The sequence below is a fragment of the Triticum dicoccoides genome, chromosome 4A (genome assembly GCF_002162155.2).
Source record: "Triticum dicoccoides isolate Atlit2015 ecotype Zavitan chromosome 4A, WEW_v2.0, whole genome shotgun sequence".
NCBI lineage: Eukaryota > Viridiplantae > Streptophyta > Magnoliopsida > Poales > Poaceae > Triticum > Triticum dicoccoides.
This window is the reverse complement of record NC_041386.1, coordinates 98,977,096-98,987,515: the sequence shown is the minus strand read 5'-3', so window position 1 is coordinate 98,987,515 and position 10,420 is coordinate 98,977,096.

The window sequence follows — 10,420 nt, the reverse complement described above, 5'->3', positions numbered from 1 at the left end:
TGCTTTTTAGAGTAATTATAATGCCTTTTGTCTCATAATATGCCGTGCCAACCCCATCTCTCCATTATTTCAGGTCGAAGCCTATGGCGCCTTTGTCTATTTGGCACTCGGTCACGTAGTTTAGTGTTAATGATAGTTGGGCCTTGGCTCGTAAGCATCGGATGGACTTGGGAGCAACTAACTAGAGGCTACCCTTTGCGGGGACCTTCGAAGATCACTTTTGGTGGCCTGGGAGCATGCCAAGTGGTGTGTCCAGCTGCCGTCACATGTCATGAGTTGGGCGCTCCCTCTAGATTTTTTTGTATTTTTTCATACGCTTTTTCGGGTTTAGATGAGCTTTTCGTTTGTTTTAACTTATTTGTTTTTGCTTCGTTTTAAAGAAGAAGAATGTCTTCTCGTGGAAGCACATTTTTCTACGAGAACCACAATTATACTTTCACAAGAACCACATATTTTTTCTCATGAAAGCACATATTTCCTTTCGCGAGAAGCAAAGTTGTGCTTCTTTTTTTTGGAAAGAAAGGGGTTTCCCCCCGCCCAACTTTTTATTAAAGCCAAGGCAACCATAACAAGACCAGACTGTTTAACAGCTCTCGGCGACAACCAAAGTAGCTGCCACAGAACACATATTAGGGTTTTAGACTACTGCCTTATTACATCTCGCATAGAGAGTTTTCATTGAAAGGTAGATAGTTTTTTCAGCTAGTCCGGGCGATTCTAAGCAGTTCCCCTCTTCGCCAATCCAAAAGCCTTAAGCACTAGAGAAGTAGAGCACCCTGGACATCTGAACATAAGATTTTCCACCGCCTGATTGTTGCCCCCACCCGATCCAACACACAACGCATACCTCGCCGGCTTCTCCCATGAAAGACAAAATCATTGCGCAAATGCCATAAGAACCATAAGGTAGCAGATGTGGCAATATTAATAGCCTCATAATGTTTTTTCTTCTTCCAAAAGGAAGATAAAGATTAAAAAAACAGGAGGGGTTATGTTAAAAGCTTCAGCGATCACAACCCAGATTTCAGTCGCAACAATGCAATCAAACAACAAGTGTTGAATTGATTCTGGTTCAGCTCAAAAAAACACGTTCTATCTTCTACATGTCTTCTTTTGGCAAGATTATCCCTACTCAAGCTTTTGTTATTATACATCAGCCACAAGAAAACATGGATATTTGGAGGAACTTTAATCTTCCATATGAAATCTCTAACATCAGAAGAAATCTCACCAAAGTTAATCATCTTATAAAAGGATTTAACAGAATATTGACCCTTTGATTCCAAGCTCCAAATGGGGCTATCTGATTGGAAGGATAAAGTAGTTTGTTTAACCAGTTCAACTAACATGTTCCATTTGTATAAAGTGGACTTACCAACACATCTCCTAAAGGTGAGACGAAGCTGTACACCATCCCAGGCTTGGGATAAAGTGGCATCCTGCTGTTGACAAATAACATATAGATCCCAAAAAGCAGTTTTGAGGGAACATTCCCCCACCCAAATATCATGCCAAAAGGCAATGTGTTCACCATTCCCAGGGGTCCATCTCCAGAAGGTTTTGTAGCAGCAAAAGCCTAGGAGATGCTTTTCCAAAATGGAGACCCCAAGGCAGGTTTAGCATAAAAATATTCGGTTTGTGAGTAGCATATTTAAAGCATAGAAGTTTTTTCCAATCCCCCTCCCTCCCATCATAAAATCTTTTTCCCCATGAAGCCAGGAGAGCCATATTAAAATATCTGAGGTTAGGAACTCCCAAACCACCAAACTCTTTCCTTCGAGCCACAAGGCCCCAACTAGCTAGATGATATTTATGTACATCACCCACGTTACCCCAGAAAAAACGAGACATTTGGGAGGTAATCATGTCAATAGCCCATTTGGGGAATTTCATCATGGCCATGAGATAGGAGGGAATACTAGCAATACATGTAGTTAATAAGATCAGCTTGCCCCTATAAGATAAGAGCTTGCCTAACCAGTAAACAATGTTTCTAATAATCCTATCAATGATATGTTGCAGATCTTCCCTTCTAAGCTTTTTGAAATGTAAGGGGACCCCAAGGTACTTGAAGGGAAATTCACCAAATTGACAGGAAAAAAATTTGGGCAAATTCTCTGGACATTGTATCAGAAACATGAATAGTATGAAAATCACTTTTATGGAAATTGATTTTTAAGCCAGAAAGATTTTCAAAACAAGTCAAAATCCATTTCAAGTTTTTGGCATACTCCAAAGAATCCTGCATGAATAGAATGGTATCATCAGCATATTGTAGACTAACCACCCCACCAGGGATGGCATGTGGAAGAAGACCACCAATCAGCCCATGATCGATAACTTTAACCAGCGTCTTAGAGAAGACATCAGCTACCAAATTAAATAGCAGGGGGAATGAGGGCCACCTTCTTTCAATCCTTTTTTACCCACAAAGTGTGGTCCATTAGTGTCATTAATCCTAACTTGGAAAGTCCCATGCTTCAAGGTACTGAGAACCCAGGCCACCCATTTAGTCCCAAAGCCTCTAGAAAGAAGCATCTCCTCGAGGAAATCCCAGCTGACTCTATCATAGGCTTTCTCATAGTCAAGTTTAAGAATCAAACCCCTAGAATTAGTTATGTGAACCTCATGAATAACTTCATGGGCCATAACCACACTCTCTAGAATAAACCTCCCTTTAATAAAAGTAGTTTGGTTGTGGGAAATGATTTTGTCACAAATAGGAGAATCCCTATTATTCATAGCCTTGGAAAAGATTTTCACAATGCAATTACTAAGACTTATAGGTCCGAAGTTTTTCATTTCTCTGGCCTGGGGAATTTTAGGGATAAGGGTGATGATGGCATAGTTAATCTTATAAATGTCCAAATCCCCTTTTTAAAAATCCCTGACCATCCACATAAAGTCATCTTTGATCAGATCCCAAAAAATTTGATAAAGAAGGAAAGACAGCCCATCAGGGCCAAGAGCCCCACTGGCATAGGAGCTCATGATTGCTTCTTTAGTCTCCTCCTCAGAAAAGGATCTCTCTAAGTCACTCCACTCTTCATCACTAATCATTTCTGTCTCAGACCAGAAACCAACCCCTAGGTGTAGACCTGGTTTAGGTTCATAGGCAAATAAGTCTTTATAAAAGTTAGTAGCTACCTCCAGCATATCCTTAGTGGATGTCATAGGTCCAGAAGGACCCACTAATTCAGAAAGATGGTTCTTCCTATGCGTATGGTTTGCTAGGGCTTGGAAATAAGCATTGTTACGATCCCCTTCAAGAATTTTTCTGTCTCTGGATTTCTGCCGGAAGGTTGTTTCCTCTTTTTTCCAAATCTCATCCAGTTCTTTTTTAACAACTTTCATCCTATCATAATCAGCAACAGATAACTGCTGGGATTCAGATAGAACGTCTAGCAAGTCAAACTCCATAAGGAGGGCCTTTTTCTTTTTTCTTAATGCGGCCTCAATATTAATGGCCCAGCCTTTCATCTTCTTCCTAAGCATTCTGGTTTTGGATAACCAATTATCCACAAAGGAGACAGAGGAAGAAGCAGCCGACCAGGCTTCACGAACCATTTGATGGAAGCCAGGTTGTAACGGCCACCATTTCTCAAATCTAAACATCTTAGGCTTAGACAACTTTCTTGCTCCGGTGTCTAATACTAAAGGAGTGTGATCACTCCCCACTCTGGGGAGGGCAGTTAGAGAAGACATCGGGAAGTGAGAATCCCAGTCCACAGAGGTAAAAACTCTGTCCAACACAGCAAAAATAGGATTATCTTGATTATTGGACCAAGTATAACCCCTATTAGAGATAGAAATCTCTAGCAGTCCCCATTTGTTGATCCAGTCATTGAATAAAAAGATGGTATGCTGATTAACTAACCCACTAATCTTTTCACTCTCATTCCTAACCAGGTTGAAGAGCCATACACTATCACCAAGTGCCAAACAAAACCATCTCCCTTGTTCTTAACAGTAGCTTTAGGAAAAATCATGATTAACAAAACCAATGACTTCAAATAAACTTTTCCCAAGACCCAACAGGATCCCTCCAGCAGTATTAACAGCAGGTAAATAATGCCAATCAAAATATCAGCCCTATCAATAGCTTTGAGGAAACCCTCAGAAATAATCTCTCTCTTAGTCTCTTGAAACCCAATGAAATCAGGATTAGATCGAGCAATAGTATCACAAAGGCACTAAACTTTCCCAGATTGACCAAGACCTCTAATATCCCAAATAGGACCTATCATTAAGCAACTTTGAAGGGGTGTGACAGACCACCAGGCTTAACTTTGGTTAGGACATTAGGGGTTCTCCTCAAGGCATCAGCAGTGCCCACTGCTTGAGAGAGAAACCATCCAATGGAGTCCCAATCAAATCATCATGGTTTAATTCAAGATTATCAAGAAGAACAATTTCAGGATTGTTATTGGCAAAAGCCAAGCATATCTCTTTCTCTCCAGCAATCAAGTCATCAATGATTTTATGTCTATTAGTATCACTACCCCCAATGCATATATCAGTTTTACTCATTTGGTCAAATAAAGTGGTATGATTAGTGTTAGTGAAGGATTTACCTTTGAAGGTTTTAGGGATTTCCATATTCTTCTTCCTCTTGTAAGCAACAGCTTTTTCCATGATATTCACATTACCATGTTCCCTAGTAGCAGGTTTCTGCACTAGAACAGGTCCCCATTTGGTTTTTCTAGCAACCAACCCCTGATCCTAAGCTTGATCAAGGGTCTCCAGAAGTGATCTCTTCAAAGAGACGTTTTGCATGGACTGTACAGCTTCAAGGGGAAGAGTCCCCAATTCATCTCCATTAGGTTCTTCTTCATTAGACTCAGAAAAGTCTACTGATCTAAGAATACTCTCACAATACTCCATATTTCCAAGTTTTCCACCTGATTTGGTTGTTCCCTCAGCACTCCCCACAGAGGGTTTTGTTGGAGTGAAGCTTAAAAGTTCAGAAGGATATACATCTTTTGAGTCAACTCCTTTCTCAGATGCAGGATGTTATTTCTTATAAGCAACATCACATTCCATGATAAAGGTTTCATGATCAGAATTAGAGCAAAACACATCAGACTGGGTCCTCTCCTTCCATTTGTTCTTATCTTCTTTAGCTAAATTGGCCTTATTAAGTTCATCAATCGCCTCCTCACTATTTAGCAAGTCTTTAGACAGGCCATCTTTCTGAGCATTCCCACCATCATCTTCCTGTCCCTTAGCTGCACCTTCTCCCTCTATATCTTCATCATCCTCAATATCAATGACAGAGTCAACACCACCCACTTGCTCAAAACCTTCTACAGTGAAGCCCGGTAGAAACAACTTCTTCTTCATCTCAATTAATCTCTCAAAAGGATTTTTAGTAGGATCCCTACAGGAAATTTTGATTCTGACATTCTCAAAGAAAGTCCTAAACATACCGTTCCAGTCCACATCAGTAAGCACATCAAACAAAGAGGCAATCTGGGCACCACTTAGGAGGGATTCCTTCAATTAGTACCCAAGCCTCAATGAGTTCCTGTGGCACCCCGGCTCAGAGAAAACCGGAATGCCCCGTATTCTAGCCCAGAGATCAAGTTGAAGTCTTCTGATATACGACACTGCTTAGTATAGAACAAACCAACTCTCTATTACAACACGGGTATGAATACAAGGGTTCCGATATTACAATGAATAACATCGGCACGGCTACATTACGCCCACCATGGTTGCTCTATACAAGTAGCATAACAACTCGAAGCAGCGGAACAACGAACAGCGATGATGGACTCCAATCCGCAGGGACTCTGTCTGGAACGTTTGTCCTAGCTCGCGAACACAAGAACAACACCAAAGAAGCAAGCAATCCAGGCACGACCTGCAAACTGGCATGACACGCCAGGTCAGTACATTGAATGTACTTGCAAGCTCACAATAACCAGAAGCATTCAAGACAAACAACAACATGGCAATTACAGGTTAAGCAGGAATTATCATGAGATCATCAGGACAACAAGGCATAAACAACATGAACATAATATCGCTAGAACAATATGATCATGGCATGAACATATAAATCTGAGGATACTAGCATGCAACATGATGACACTACATGCACCATTTATTCTGCTCGGGTTACCTCGTAACCATCACATGCATCATTCACCAACTTCGGACATTACACGATCATCTCAGGATCAAATCAAGCTTGGTATAAACAATACCGTAGTAATCATCAAATGACCACACAGAGCTTGATCTTTACCCATGATTCTCGCACAACATCACGAATATCCAACAACTCGATATTCTCGATACCACGGTTATCATTCCGGCGATCACAACCAGGACCAACACTTGGTCTCAAACAGTGATCCTTCCGGCGATCACAACCAACTTATCTCATCCTCGAACCGGAGATGTTATCTAGCACATTGTTATTATTATTGTTGACTCACAGTGTGACTGACACGAACTGGGCCCTTATCCGCGGGCGCGGCTATCGATAGATTTAATATACACTCTGCAGAGGTTAGTACACTGTACCCACACTACGGAACCCATGGCCTCGAACTCCCATTCGGGTGGACCAACGGCGTTCCGACAAAACCGATCTATTGCCATGACACTCTCCCGGCCACTCTGACCCACTCCCAACTAGGCTAGTCCTGGGTGGCCCCATGTCTACCAAAGACATAACGACCACCGTCGTGGTGAAACGTCCCTCACGGGGACCGGATCCATAATAATAACAACAACAGGCACACAAGGTTATGTCTGCTTACTGGGCCAGGGTACCGCACGCCCATAACCTTCCCTAGTTGGAGGCATCGGCGAGAGGCACGACAAATAGACCCAGTTAGGACCTTCCCATAAAGGTAAGCGTGGTTGCACTGGTCAGTTCGATATGGTGGCACCATGACTCAGCCAACAGGTGTTCAAGTTCAATTTAATCTGGTTAAACTTGAATGCAAATATGTTGAGCCATGATAAAATAACATGATACAATTACAATGCATGAACATGGTATCAACATAAGCACGGGTGCAACATAACTAGCCACCATATCAACAATGAATCATATCCAACTAAGCATGGCATAATGAAGAGCATGCATATTACCAGTACAACACTACTCATAGCATAACATGACCACTAGCATCAACAATAAAGATCATGCAATAACATATCAACAATGCCATCATGCAAGCATTTAACCAACTGGACGAAATGGAACGTGCATAACAACAGTACTCGGGGCAGACGACAGTCATGCACCGAAAACCATTACCAACATCAGCATGTACTACTAGCAAGAATAAGCATATGAAAGGAATACTAACAACTAGCAGGGCATGACAACTAGGTGCATAACAACATAGCAAGAAAGTAAGCATGAATCCATAAGCATTACCGAAACAAATATAACCATCTTTTAAGCAAGCAAGCATTTAATAAATATTCAAGTTGAAAACCATGGCTACTGCATGACTATCATGCAAGTGGGTATTGTGGCTTGCCTGGGGTGACGGAGACTCCAGGAAGAAGTGCGGTGAAGCCACGGAACGAAACGTCGGACGGTACGTTCTCAGAGGGGGCTGATTAGAGGCAAGGGCAAAATGGTCATTTTCACTATGAAAGCACCTAGTGAAAATGTTACAAAAAGATAGAGCTCAACGATACGAAGAAGTGAGCGTTGGTTTCACCTCAATTGGAGTTACGGTTGCGGAGTTATGAGGTGTGGAAGAAGAAGGACCAATCTGTGAAAATTTTATCACCAACGGGTCCCTGAGTGGATAAGGCAGAGGTGCAAAATCAGAAATACGCTTTCAGAAAGGAGAAAACGCCTTCTGGGCCGCAGTAGAGGAAAATGCGTTTTCCTGAAGAGAAAACATATTTTGAGCAAAAGAAGATGGAAATACGCCTTTAAAATAAAGAAACATATTTCTTGGAAAATATGTTGTCACTTACGTGACGTGGCAGAGGCGGGGCCGGCTTCAGGGTGGTTGACGAGGGGGTCCCGCACGCAGGGGAGGGGCCGAGCCACGCTCGTCTTCTTCCTCCCGCTGCTCCCCCGTGCGAGACAGAAGATGCAGGGGAGGGGTCGCGCTGCCGGCGACGTGGTAGCCGGCTCAGGCCACCTCAGGCCGTGCGACGACCACCAGTGGGATCGTGGGACCGCGCCACACCCATCTCCAGGCAGAGGGGCGTCGGCGAGGAGCGGAGAGACCGTGGTAATGAAGGAACGGGAACGGGCTCCGGCGGCCTTTTACTTGGAGGGGGAGCACTCCAGCGACAAGGAGGCTAGGGAGAGTGGGCGGGGCGACTCGCGTGGACGAGGGGGAGACTATGGTGGCGACGGGAGGGAGAGAGGAGCACCGGATGGCCGGGACGACGAGATGGCTGAATGGTGGAGGCGACGGCCGGACTTGGGAGACGCGGCCCCGGGGCTCTTCGGCGAGCGATGTGCAAGGATGCGGGGAAGCTAGTGGACAACACCGGAGGAGAGGATGAGGCTCGAGCTAGCTGGGACCAAGGAGGAACCGCGGCGCCCGAGGCGAACTCCGGCGAAAAGAGGAGAGGGCCGAGGACTCTGGTGGGCGAGGAGGCTTGGGGAGAGGCTGGTGAGGTGCGGAGGGACTCGGGCACTCCTTATATAGCCTAGGGGAAGGCTCTGGAGCTCACAAGCAAGCTTGAGCACTGCTCTAATGGAGGTCAGGGGCAGGGCATGGCACGGGCACTATTCTAGCGGCGCATTAACAGCGAACCACGATGAGGCAGCGATGCAGGGCGACGCAGTCGAGCACGGGCGAGCTCGTGGACAAGGTTTGAGGTCGAGACGAGGAGGGAGGAGACGAGCATAGTGGCCGAAACAAGCCAGAGCACGCATGCAGCCATGACGCAAGCGTGATCACCACGCGCACTGGCGCAAGCGGCGCTCTTTGGCGTGGCCAACCATGTCCAGTAGATTAACCTTGGTGCCCTTAGTACAACTGAAGAAATAAACCAGTCCAGGGGCAAAGAAGAGATTTGCACTTAGCTCCAAAAGGAAATTAGTAAGAAGGTGTTTGTAACTTGTTGTGGTTAAACCAGCTTAGTAACGTGGTAACTAGTTTGTCTGATGATGATAACATACAAAGGTGATGCTTATCACCAAAAATCAGACTAAGAGGAGGAGTTTAGATGAGGGTTGCTGTAGAAAGTGCAATACTAGCCAGAATTGGAGATTTGGATGATGCACTCACATACTTGATTTTAATGAGCTGAAATTAGGCAGAGAGGGGTTATATGATGATATGAAGCTTCTGTAAAAGTTTCATGCCATTTGGAAGTACCAAAGTGGCACTTGCTTCACAAAGCTTCATTCTGGACAGAAACTTGGAAAAATTACACATGGCAATTGGATTAACCAATTGAGGTAAAACTTGGTGGAGGGAGTTGATACAGATAGAAGCATGTCGTGGTAAAGTTTCCTCTCAATTGAAGCAATATAAAATATAGTTGCTTCACAAACTGAAAATCTGACCAGAAACTAAGATTTGGAGCTGGGCTCACATAGATGAGTTACATGAGCTCATATTTGGTGGAGAGTAATGGTTTGATCATATAAAGGTCCTTGCAAAATTTCAAATCATTTGGATATGTCTAGCTTGTACTTCCGTCACAATCACTTCCCTCGGACAAGAACTTTGAAAAATTGCTCAGGAATATTTACTAGGCAAATTGAATTACATTTTGGCATGTGCCAATGATATGCACAGGAAAAGTTGTCCAAGAAGTGTGGGTGGAATTGGGAAAAGATAAATAGCACTTGCTTCACGATGTGCCATTTAGGACATAATAGGAAATGAATTATTGCAGGATTATTTTTGGACATGGCAATGAAATATTTTGCCATATTTGAGCAAGATAGGACCCAAATAATTTATGAGAATTATTTGGGAATTTTAGGAGTGCCAGAAATATAGGTTTCTTCACGACCTAGGGTTTTAAGGGTTATTCCTTTATCAGAAAAGGAATATTCCCAACAAAAGAATTTTGGGTTAGGTCAAGGATGGAAATGACATGATCTTGGGATGATGAAGAGGGTGACAAGCCACTATAAAACCTAGGAAGACATGATCTTCCCAAGTTTCAGAACCACATAGCCACAGAAAAGCAAAACAAAACAGGAAATCCAAGAAAATCAAAGGAAAAAAGAAAAGGGCAAAAATCCAGGCTGTTACAAACCTTCCCCCCTTAAATAAATCTCGTCCTCAAGATTTGGTTGCTCAGGGTTAAGTAATATTTCTGACTTGAAGAAACCGTTTCCAACTCAGGTTTCTTTTATTCATAATATTTCCACTGGATTGGATCTGACCGACTGTCTTGATCTGGGGTGGTTTGCTTCGCCGTATCTGACATCCTGACAGGACGTACCTCATATGTTCAT